We start from the raw sequence: 12,660 nt of genomic DNA on the forward strand, positions 1-12,660 counted from the left end.
GGCTTTTTAAGGATGTGTGGGAACACTTGGTAAGGTAACATAAGGCCAAGATGTTGCTACAGGGACGAAAGCATCGTCACGTTTCTGCTGCAAAAAGAAGGAATGCTTCAGCTTTTATGGTTCTTATTTCAGATCTGTTTAAACAGGATAATGCAAACATGTTTTCAAAGGGTTAAGTACGGTGGCTCTTTTGTGCCAAACCCCAAAAAGAAAAAGAAATGCAGAGGCAGAGGGACAAGCCGTGCAAGTAGACGTCCAGCGTGAGAAGAAACTTTCCCCAAAAACTATAACTTTAAGTTCATTTCCCAAAACAATTAGTGCAGCGGCCCTCCAAGCGTTTCATCTGGGCTCCGGTTTCATTTTGTTTTGACAGTTGAGGACAAGCTCGGCGTGTTTATACATCAGCGTGCGAAGCCGCGTTGCGAGCGGACGTGTCTTCACCCTCAGAGGGAGGAAACATGGCAGCGGCCCTCCAGCACGGAGCCACTGTTTACCATTAAAAGAAACCGCCTTGTTTTGTTTGTCGTCTTTCTTTATAATCTGCACTGACGCTGCTGCGCGAGCCAATCACAACACGGTCGCAGACAAAGGGGGCGGGACTTTACTGTAATCAGTGAAACTCGGAGACACAATGGGACCCGACTGTCAAAACCAAATGAAACTCGAGTGCAGATTAAAGGTCTGGAAGCGGCGCGGTGTAATTTCCTCTGGGCAATAAACGCCGTAATTCAGGTCCGTGTGTGAATGCTCCAAAATGATTTTAGCTCTCAAGCTGCAATTTTGATGCACTGAATGATGAAACTCTGCTGAGCGAGTTTCTGCATTTTAAAGTTTCTCTCAGTGATCTGAAGTCCATGTTTTTTTTATTATCGTGCATTTGTACATTTGTTGTTAACAGGTGTCTCTTACAGTTAATGCTTTTTCAGACCTTTTTGCGTTGTTAACCCTACTGAAGACTGAATTTTAGACGGATCTTTTTGTTTTTTTGTCTTATTTAAGCTTTGCAGGTGAGTGTAAAGCAGTGATACTCAACTTACGGTTCACGGGCCAAATCTGGTCCCTGGTGACGGTGAAACTGACAGTGACAGGGTCAATTTTACAGCTTCGTTAACCTCGCTCTTTTCAAAAAAAATTTTGTTTTTTTTGGACCAGCTGCGATTTTTAAAAAAAATATTGGCTCTGAATATAAATCCTATTAGGGCGGGGCAACATGGCTTTAAAGTAATATTGTGATATTTAAAGTCTATATCACAAACACGTTATATATCTCAATATCTTTAAACGTCCTTTAAACTAGGGGTCGAAAGATTATCGTCTGATTCTTGGGGCCGATATTTGGCATTTTGCCGATTATCATCATTTTATTTTAATGATCACTGATTAAATTAATTAATTTAAAAGTGCAAACAAAGTGTCAGCATGGCTGGAACTTTTACTTTGATATTTACTTTGATGAAGTTTGTTGAGTTTGCGTATAAACGAGCAGACATCCATCTTTGGCGTTTCCTCGATGACACTCAGTTTCCCCCCTCATCCTTCTCCTTTATTTGGTCCCGGGACCCCCCTCTGGAGGTTACCATGGGAACCAGCGAGGTCAGGACCCCGACGTGTGCCATAGTTGACCGACGGCTCGGCCCACGCAGCATGATACGAGAGAGTGTGTCGGCGTGTGTGTGTTCACACACAGAAGCCCCTTTATGCTGTTTGCAGAATGGAAGCAGTTGTCAGACAGCTGTGTCTACGTGCACACACACACACACACACACACACACACACACACACACACACACACACACACACAGAGATAGTCTCTCCCAGTGAACCTGGTTCCCATTGCCTTGCGTGGGGATGGAGACTGCCAGTTGGATATCGCCCAAGTGAAACACAGAGAGGCAAAAACCGTACGTGTGTGTGTGTGTGTGTGTGTATGTGTGTGTGTGTGTGTGTGTGTGTGCCACAGTAAATTGATGGAATAGTTCAACAGTAGCGGAGCCTCATTATTTGAGCTGAACAATATATTTCACACTGACAAACGTGGTTTGCAAATCTAGAGACGTCAGCGCAGAGAAATCACGACTTTATCGCTCTGATTAACGACAAAAGTTTCACTCAGATAAGATCTCGACTGATCGCTGATCTCAACGGGACTCAGCTGGATAAAAATAAGAAATATCTCATCAGCTGAGTTTATTGGCTGATATTGGCCTCTTACAGATATATCGTTATCAGCACGTATGATGTCTTATATAAACAGTTATTATTTTTACAGACAAAAATCCAAAAAAATATGCTTGGATAATTTATAATAATTATATGATATAATTTAAGGACTGGTCTTTATTTATGAGAGGGGAGGGTGTGGTGCAAAAAGTCAAATAATTTTTTAAGCTCTGAGGAGGGACATATGTTTTTTATTTTGGCTGAGGGGCATAAAACTTTAAATGGTAATATTTATTTTATTCTCGATTTTTAAAGAAAAACTGGGTTTGGAAGGCATGTTGTCCTTTTTTTTTCTTTTTTTTTGTGATTTTTACATAAAGAATTTTGGCAGTTTTTTTGGCCATTTTAAAGGGACACTTCTGGTGATTTTCTTTCATAATTTTTGGCAATATTCTAGAGGAAACTAATTGTAAAAATCACCTAAATTACACTATTTATCACAGACAAAAACTGTAAAAACATAAATTATCTTGGGATTTTCTTTAAAACATTAAGTTCAATATTACAGGTTTATGAAACAAAATTTCATGACTTTTCCGAAACCTTCAGGTCTATTTGCAAATTCTGTGACTTTTACAAATTTGTACGAACACTGAATCAATTCGATTTAATTTTTCAAATTGAAAAAACTAAACATAATATGACAACAGCTAAAATACGGCTGCGTTTTTGGTTAATAACATAAAACTGTGTGTTTTGTCCTGACTTATCTATCCCATGTTAATGACAGTAACACAAACAGAGAAAGGAATCGGGACAGAAGAGCAGTGTCTCATCTCATGTGGTTGTCGTGGTTCACAGTCAGGGTGTATTTATCTTTTACCATCCACACCGAGGCAGGAAGAGCCGGCAGAAAAAAACCGAGGGGACGAATTGGAAAATAACAGGGTGAGAGAGAGGCTGGAAAAATATACATGAGAAAATGTCTGTTTGACCCAGCTTGATGGACAGATAAAGGACGGGATACACGACTGAGTTTAAAGGGGAGCCTGTATATGTGGCAACACTAAAGAAGAGCGGCTCTTATATCAAAGAGAGACAGTCGATCAAAGACATGAAAGACGATGGATGGAGAAAAGAGAAAACTTTGTCTCAAAGGGTAGGGGTTGAGATATAACTCGTTTTTTTGGCAGATATTTATTTCTGAGCTTTTCATTTTTTGCCAAATGATAAAGTTTACCACAGGTTTTAATGTACATCTGCTGTTTCAGATCGCCGAACACGCACCAATAGCGAAATGAGGCGCTGCAAACCGCTTTGACACCCGCAGTCCGACCTTGTTTTTACTGTGATCCAGCAAACAAAGCTGCGTTTTCAGCTGCTGCAGTAGCTTTAGATTTCAGACTAGTATTTTACCTAATTTGGGTTGAATTATTCAGTTATTGATAAAAAAAAATTGTTTTGTGAGGTCACAGTGACCTTGACTTTCGACCGCCCAATTCATTGGTGAGTCCAAGTGGACGTTTGTACCAAATTTGAAGACAGTCCTTCATGATGGTCTTGAGCTATCACGTTCACATGAGATGGATAAAAGGTCACAATTACCTTGACCTTTTGACCAACAAATTCTAACCACTTCATCTTTTCCGAAAAGCCGAGAAACTTTCTAAAATCCTACTTTTGTCCTGAAAACCTTGAAATGTCCTAAAATCCTAGAAATGTCCTAAAGGCCTAAAAATGACCTAAAATCCTAGAAATTTGGTAAAACCCAAGAAATGTTGAGAAATCTTTGAAATGTCCAAACATTTGCGAAATGTCCTAAAATCCTAGAAACATCTGAAAATCCTACAGTTGTCCTGAAGTTCTAGAAAGGTCCTAAAATGTTTTAAAGATCTAAAAATGACCTTAAATCCTCAAAACATGTATGCGGCTGCTGCGACTGGCCCCTGGCCTTCTGTTGCTTTGCAGACGTGGCCCCTAAAGCAAAGCAGGTTGGGTATCGCTGTGGTTCAATATATGTAGAAAGAGTTTAACGCAGAGACACTGAGTCAAAGATGGAGAGATCATCCAAAGGACAAGCAGACAACCAGAGATGGAAGAAGAGGGTGAGGAGAGAGTGATGAAATGGTGTGCAACCATCGGACCGTCCCAGCAGAAACACTGAAGTGCATGCCAAGGTGTGTGTGTGTGTGTGTGTGTGTGTGTGTGTGTGTGTGTGTGTGTGTGTGTGTGAGGATGCTCCAGGCTCACATATGAAACCAATCGTCTCCCAGCGAAGGTTAGATGGACTCCACCACATTATATTAACATGAAGATAAATGAACCAATTATGAAGCTTCACAACACACTAACAGGCTGCTACTTGGCTTTTCTGTGTGTGTGTGTGTGCGTGCGTGCGTGTGTGTGTGTGTGTGTGTGTGTGTGTGTCATCCACATCTGCGTATGTTTATCACATCATTGAAGAGAGAGGACAGAGACAGACAGAGAGAGGGAAAATTAAGATGGAGAGAGAGAGATGAGTTAATGAGAGTGATTGTGTTCTTCCAGCCGACCGTGTCTGTCTTGGCTACCAGAGCGACGACGTTTGACTCATCTCTGCAAGCCCAAAAACCGACGGCAAGAAAAGGTAAAGCACGGCCACGAGAGGAGAAGAAGACGAAAAATGGTGACCTCAGGAGAAGGGTGTGGAGAGTCAAGATCTGCACGGGACTAAAAAAGACGATTCCAGCAGCTACTCACATTAGCTCAGACGTAGACCAAACGTATGAGTCAAACGGGGGTTTAACTCGTTAGTTCTTCAAGCAAAAACTAAAAATCCCATTCACACAAGCACTGGTTTTAAAAAAAATCATGCAAAAACACAACTTCGCCTGTTCAGACCTTCCAGACCGAACAATACACAGTTACTCTCTCACTGTATTCAGGGTTCATGCACATTTTTACCAAAACACTTTCATGACTTTGAGGCATATTTTAAAAACGTAACTTCTCTGAAAGAGCCATCGACAGTCTTTAAGTTCTTTTTCAAGTTTTTGGCCCGTTTTTTGTCTTTAACATTTTTTGTCCATTTTTTAAACAAAAAGGGGTGTTTTTTTTCCTCTTTCACAATTAAAGGTTTCCAAGGATGGTTTCTTCTTTTAATTCTTTTGTCTTTTTTTACTGAAAAAATGTTGGCGTTTTTTTTTTCTCTAAAGAATTGGGGCAAATTGGTCATCTTTCTTTTAAAAGGTTGTTACAATTTTTTACCACATTTCCATGAATTTGAGGCAAATTTCAAAGACCATATATTCTCTGAAACAACCATCAATACTCAGTCGGTTCTTTTTATACATTTTCAGCAATTTTTTAACAAAAAATGGGGCAACTTTTTTCTCTTTAATAATAAAGGTTTCAAATGCATATTTAATTTTAAAAACTGGGGTGATTTTTTTCCTCTTTCACAATTAATGGTTTCAAAGGCATGTTTTCCTTTAAAAACTTTGGCCTTGTTTTGTCTTCAAAAACATTTTGGCAGTTTTGGGGGTTTTTTTTGTTTGTTTTTTCCAAAAAAAATTTTTTCTTAAGAACATGTAGTAGAGAAAAGAGGAGATAAATTTGGTGGATTAACTGTGTTTTTTGCTGAATTAAGCTGCTTCTTTGTGCATTACGGACAATAATCAAGTGATGAATGTTTTGCAGTGATCTGAAGAGGACATGTTTTTAATTTCTCCCTGTTTAGATCTAAGTTTGTGTGAATTTTGCAGACTTGAAATCAGGCTTTCATCTTTCTGTCTCCTTCAGCCTCCCCTGGTTTGTTGTTTTTGCTCAACTCAGCGGAACAACAACTCGAGTGGGATGGATGGATGTGGCTGACGGAGACAGAGACAGAGACGTCCTGCAGCCTTTACATCTGTCTGTGTGGGAGAAAGACCCAAAAAAGATCAAGAGGAAAAAAACAACACCAAAAAACCAAATCAAATGACTTTTTTTTACGGCTTTCAAAACAAGAGTTGTGACGTCTTACTGAGGCCGTTAAAGACAGACGGAGACACAACTGTGGCTTTGGGGTCACACTGTGTCTGCGCTGTTTTGTAATTACAATGTGATTGCGTTTAATTGTTAGATAGAACAACGGATTGAAAATCAAAACCAGCAGTTTGGTTCCTAACAGAGATTTCACTTTAAGTCATCACCCGCCAACATGTCGCAATCGGATTTTAACTTGTGACCTGCTGGAGGGTTTCGCTCCAAACATTTGGTAAAAATATGGGCAGTTGAATTAAAACATTAGACAAAGAGCCACATGAAAAGCTGCTGCCTGTCATAAAAACTAAGTGAATAGCAACTCAAAATAAAAAGATCCTGATCTGAACCTTTGACCCGCCGGGATCTGAAGACGCGGGGAGAGACAGGGATTTAAGCCGCTCGTAAACGAGGTGAAATCGGGACTTGAACAGGTGACCCTGTGCGTCGGGGCATGTGGAAAACCGTTTACGGGTTTGAATCCCAGCAGCTAAACAGAGCCGCCGAGGCCCATATGGATCCAGTTGGCCATCAAAGGCCAGAGAGGGAAAAATAAACACTTTTTATACGATTTCTCTCTCAGAGAAACTCCGTCTCCTCGCTGGCGTTTGTGGCCTAAAACTCTCTGCTGGATCCGTTTTTTGTGCTTCCCGTTACATGTCGTTTTGCACGTGTGTTTGTGTGATTATGTGTGTAATTTGCATGTGCGGCCCTTCCTGTGTATCCTGATGCACGTGGTGTTTATATTGTGCTGCAATTACACAGAGAGGAACAACGGAGAGATGAAGGAGGGATGGAAACGCAGAGTAAATAAAAAACACGAGAAAGAGAAGAAAGATGAGACGGATGAAGAGGAGCAGATTATTCTGGTTTTCCTGACTGACGTCAGGTCCAGCTGGGAAAGTTTGTGAATCTGAATCTGAGGGTTAGATTTTGTTGCAGCACATATTACACTGGAGTACATTATGCCAACATGTTTTTGTTAACGTCATCACAAAAAAACTGCACTTCGAAAAGCCACAATCTCTCTAAATCTTGCTAAAGCTTTGGTTCAACAAAAAAAACAAAAAAAGCGCTGATTAAAAATTCCAAAAATATATAAATATTTGGTATTCGTGATCAGGGCTGAAGTTTTTGAAAAGATTTAAACAAAAAAAAAGAAAATAATATTACTGTATACTGAACATCCTTCTGAGCCGTGTTTAAACTTTAAAACTTAATATAAAAAATATAAAAAATAAACCCAAATTATTGAATATTCATACTGAACAGCCAAATCTAACATCCCTGTTCTATTATCCCCTTTTTTAAATTTAATTTCAATTATTATTTTTTATTATATTAGATTATATTTATATATAATATTTTTCATTTCATTAATTTTTCTTTTTTTTCTTGACAGATGATAAATAGATATACATAGGTCAATTTTATTTTATATCATTTTTTAAATATATTTTCCTTTTTAAACAGGAAAACAAAAACAGGAGTATAAATGTAAAACTGGCAATGTCATAAATGTATGCAATAATCTGATAATTTAAAAAAAATTATAGGCTCTTGCTTGCAGCATATTAGGAACAGGTGTAAGTCAATTTTGTGCAACAGGAATACTGATAACGTAAATCATTTATTAGCAGTAAGAGGATGAACGGGTTGACAGAGGTCACGGATGTAACAAAAAAAAAAGGATTTTAAAGAAATGTTGAGCACCATGACCTCGCCTGAAGGATTCTGTAAGTATTGTCCTTTATGAAAAGTGCCCTATATCCCCCGTCCTCCCCACCAAACCAAACAAGCGCCCAGCCATCGCAGACACTAAATGCAGGAAATTTAAAAAAGACGAGGGCAAAAGGACAGCGGGGACCGTGTGTGTACGAATGCAGGAAATACCAGCTTTCTCCAACAAGTGCTGTTCATGCATAAAAGATTTCATGGCCACAACTGTCCTGCGAGCCTCTCTCCGCATGACAACAAGTAAACACACACACACACACACACACACACCTCAAACAGAGGCAACAAGCTCGTAGCACGTAAAAACAAGTCGCAGAACAAAACCACAACTCCGCGAGCCGCCGTCACACAAAAGCAATAGAAGCAAAACGACAGCCGTGTGACGGGAACAAACCTCAGAGCTGGGAAATAAAAGAGCAAAGTGAAAACACACTGCCGGTGTCAGCCGAGACGGTTAGATAATCTAACAAACTATTCGAGGAATTACGATGATCTGCCATCTGTTGTTACACTGAAAACTATGAATAATGCAGTAGCGTGCGGTCGCATACTTTAGTGGGATGTTCCAGGCTCCTGTTTGCAGCCCGACCTGACCTTTGACCTCTGTATAAAAAGCAAGTCAATTCAAGTGAATTCTTCAGTTACGGCCAAAAAAGATGTTTTTAACTTTGACCACTAAAATCTAATCAGTTCATTCGTTAAATCAAAGTGAGCGTTTGTGCCAAATTTGAGGGAACTCCCTCATGGTGTTCTTGAGATAATGCATTCATGAGAATGAGACAGCTGTAAGGTCACAGTGACCTTGACCTTTGTCAACATTGGTGCAGCTTTAATGATACAAAAAAACCCTCTTACCTTCAGTAGATCAGCATTGGGAAGTCTTCAGCTGCAGGGAATTCAAACCTGAAATGACAATATGAAAGAAACTGTGTTATGACTTTATTTATATTAATAAACGGGTATAATAATGCCACAATAATTCATTCTAATCAGTTCATCCTTGAATCCAGGTGAATCTTTGTGCCAAATTTGAAGAAATTCCCTCAAGGTGTTCTTGAGATATCACCAAAATCTAATTTGTTCATCCTTGAGTCCAAGTGCACTTTGTGCTAAAATTAAGGACATTCCCTCAAGTTGCTCTTGACATGTCGCAATCACAAGAATGAGACAGAAGCATGGTCACATGACCTTGAAGTCTGACCACCAAAATCGAATAAGTTCATCCTTGAGTCCAAGAGGATGTTTGTGCTAAAACTCCCCCAAGGTAATCTTGAGATATCGCGTACACAAAGATGGGCCGAATGTGTGTACAGACGAATGGGAAGATGGCCGGCCACGGCTGTTGCCATAAATAAAGGTAAAAAAAAGGAAAGCGATAAGAGAAATTTAGTTGTTTGAATTATTTTTTGTAATAAACAGCAATTAAAAATAAGAAACTGTGACATAAATCAAACACTTTTTGCATGCATGGATGTTAGAGGTAAAATTGTACAAAAGAAATGAATGAAAATATAGGACGAATTAAACCATTATCTCACCGTGAAAAGCATGACCGGAGAGAGAGGTCAAAGATTTAGAAAAAAAGAGAAAGAGAGAGAGAGAGAGCACATGACGTGTGAAAACCGAGTTTTTGTTTCCAGATTGAAAATAAAAACATAAATGTTGATAAAGTCATCTCTAACTGTGTGTTTTCATGAATATTTTGGAGGACGCTTCGGTTAGCGGAGAGGACGTGGTGTGTTTTGGGCTTCAGATCTTTCTTATACAAGCTTTGTCGCACGTCTTTGGCTCTGCACTTTCCTCGCTGCGTTCCCTCTAATGATAAACAAAAACGCCATAAAACTAATCCTCATGGAAAGCAGCGACATCAAAATGGGGCTAAACAAGCACCGCTGTGTTCTGCCCCGGGTTTTGCAATTCCATCCACATGTTCCCATTTGATCCCTGTTATTGCAGTCACTGAAACACAAATCCCAGCGACATTCCCACAACCACATGACTGGGACTGCCTCGGGGTCAGAGAGAGACACTGTGTGCCAGTTTGCATGCATGCATTAGTGTGAGAGTGTGTGTGTGTGTGTGTGTGTGTTTCTGTGTGTGTGTTTGTTCTGCCAGCAGTGCTCCATGTGATTGGGTCAGTCGCAGTAACACACTCTCCTCCTGGTGGAGGTGAGCCGTGTGGACGAGCAGCACTGGGCCCACTGGATGAGATGGGCCTCCTGGATGAGGTGATTTGTACTTCAGCTCTCGCTCTGCACTGGAGCCCATTATTCAAAAACTTGGGTGTGGTTTACCACATCAGGACAACTCAAACAGTGCCAGGCTAATTGTCTACAACAAAAACAATCAAAAAACCTGAGCACAATGGTTTGACTTCTTTTGGAAACATGGGGAGATGGCAATGACCAACTTCAAAGACAGGGCGCAAAAAAGAACAAGATATCAATAAAAAGTTATCAAAAAAAAGAAAAAAGGAAAAAATAAATAAACAATAACTGTAAAAAAAATTTAAATTAAAAATGAGGTTTATGACAGATATGAGGGTTGCAAATTGTAAGCACTTAAAAAAACAACAAAAAAAACATATTGCATATAGTTTGACATCCTATCGATTAATTGATTAATTTTAATATGTTTAGTTGTTTTGTTAACGACCAATTATGGTTGATTAATTATCCCTTCAATATATAATTAAAATGATTTTAAAAATATTTTTTCTGGACATTTTGCAATATGTTTGGCTAATTTTCTAATGGTTCACCCCCCTTTTTTAAAACCCACTTCCAGCTCATTTTCTTTGTCAGCTTTGACTTATTTTTTGAAATTTGTAGGACATTTCTCGCCAAGTTGCCTTCTTTCACCATGTTTTTGAAAGAAATAAAACAAATTTGCTCACTTTTAAAACGGTTGACGCAAGACAGTACACAAACGTACACGCCCACGTTGTACTACGCCGGCTACAGTAGTACAAAAACCAGCCCTGTGAGTATTCACTAAAAACAAAGTATTTCATGCATGGATGAATTTTGCTGCACCACCTTCTGGTGTTACTGAGCTTTTTACTCTGAGCCTTTAGGTTTCTCTCTTCTTCTCTCGCTCTGGCACCTTCAGCAAAAAGTCATCATGCTCCATTATACTGACATGACTGGACCAACCGCCGCTCACACACACACACACACACACACACACACACACACACACACACACACACACACACACACACACACACACACACACACACACACACACACACACACACACACAGTCTTCCAAGAATATTACTAAACACAAAGGCTTTTATAAGAGGAATACAGCACTCTTTGTGAACCCTCCCAGTGTGTCTTTCTCGTGTACTGTACTGCTACACACTCATTTACAACCCTCGACACACACACTCTTGCTTCACACATGTTGCTGTAATAATTTGGGGGTGAATAAAGGCTTTTTATTGAGGTTTAATGATGTGTTCACTCCGAGCGGCTCTCTAATAGTGACACAGAACAGAGAGCTGGCACAGGGATCGGCCTTTAGCTGGGTGACTCACACCCCGACACACACTCATACCCCGACACACACTCACACACACACACACACACAGAGATGTGTTACTGTAAGTCGCTGACCCTCGTCTGACAGTCTGTCACTATACGAGTGGGAAAAGTCGTGTCTCCCACACTGTTAACATGGACTTCACATCCTCTTTTGTGACTTTCACACCCTCTTCATGTGTCTGTAAAGAGAACATGCGTGTAAAAGGCTCTCGGGGCGTGTTAAACAGGAACGGGGGCCAGAGGAGACGGCTTCGGCTGCTGTGACAAACTAATTAGCCTGTAACATGGAGGACCTTTGCTGCAGAGACACCAATAAGGCTCTCTGCAGCTGAAAGGACATCTGGCGCCGTCATGGAGGGTCAGTGGAGCAACTGGCTGTATGAGGATAATGGTTTAATCTAGCGCTGCAACTAATGGATAAAGTAGCAGCTTATGGACCAAATCTGGCCAAACAAACATTTTCTAATTCATAATAAAAAAATAAAGTGATTCACATTGGGAATTATTTTTGTATTTTATGTATACAAAAGGTGTCAGAGCAAAGAAAGTGCCAGTGGAGGATCCCTGCACGCTCTTAAACGTCCTAAAACACGAGAAATGTCCTGAAATGCGTCCTAACTTCCTTGAATCATCCTAAAATCCTGGACATGTCCTAAAATTCTACAAACACCCAAAAATCCTGCAAATTTCCTTAAATCTAAGAATCGTCCCGAAATTCTAGAAACAGCCTAAAATTCTATGAATATCCTAATTACCTAGAAGCACACTTAAATCCTAAAAACACACGTCCTAAAGTCCTAAAAATATCCCAAATTGCTTGAAACATCCTGAAATCATACAAACATCCTAACACTCCAGAAATACAGACACCAAGTAAACACAGTTGAATATCCCCAGTTACAGGAACACACAAATGGACTCATCGTTTAATAAGTTCATCATTTCAGCGATAGTTAAATCTTATAAAAAGGTTATGTTTAGGGTGCCTATGTGCATTATTTTAGTCTATCGTTGAAATAAATTTGAATCATTTAACCTCAAAAACGTAATGTTCTCAGTCCAAAAACTGTAAAAAAAAAAAATAATAATAATAATAATAATAATAATGTGTCAAAAGTAAAGAAATAAAGTTTGGTGTTCTTATTAAAGCCCTGATAAATTCTGTATTTTCCAAGTCAAAGTGTCATTAAATTAATAAACATGCCATTTT

The 12,660-nt window shown here is 39.5% G+C and overlaps 1 protein-coding gene across 2 annotated transcripts in view; it reads right to left on the reverse strand.

Annotated features, from left to right (window-relative positions):
* LOC121961985 (uncharacterized) overlaps positions 1 to 12,660 on the reverse strand; it is a 233,782-nt gene that overhangs the window by 189,326 nt on the left and 31,796 nt on the right. For both annotated transcript variants that reach the window (XR_015775785.1, XR_015775786.1), the window contains exon 4: positions 8,755 to 8,802. The gene's annotated coding sequence lies outside the window, so the exon portion shown is untranslated. The remainder of the gene's footprint in view (positions 1 to 8,754; positions 8,803 to 12,660) is intronic.

The sequence above is a fragment of the Plectropomus leopardus genome, chromosome 23 (assembly GCF_026936395.1).
Source record: "Plectropomus leopardus strain MGB_pleo_1.0 chromosome 23, ASM2693639v1, whole genome shotgun sequence".
Taxonomy (NCBI): Eukaryota; Metazoa; Chordata; class Actinopteri; order Perciformes; family Serranidae; genus Plectropomus; species Plectropomus leopardus.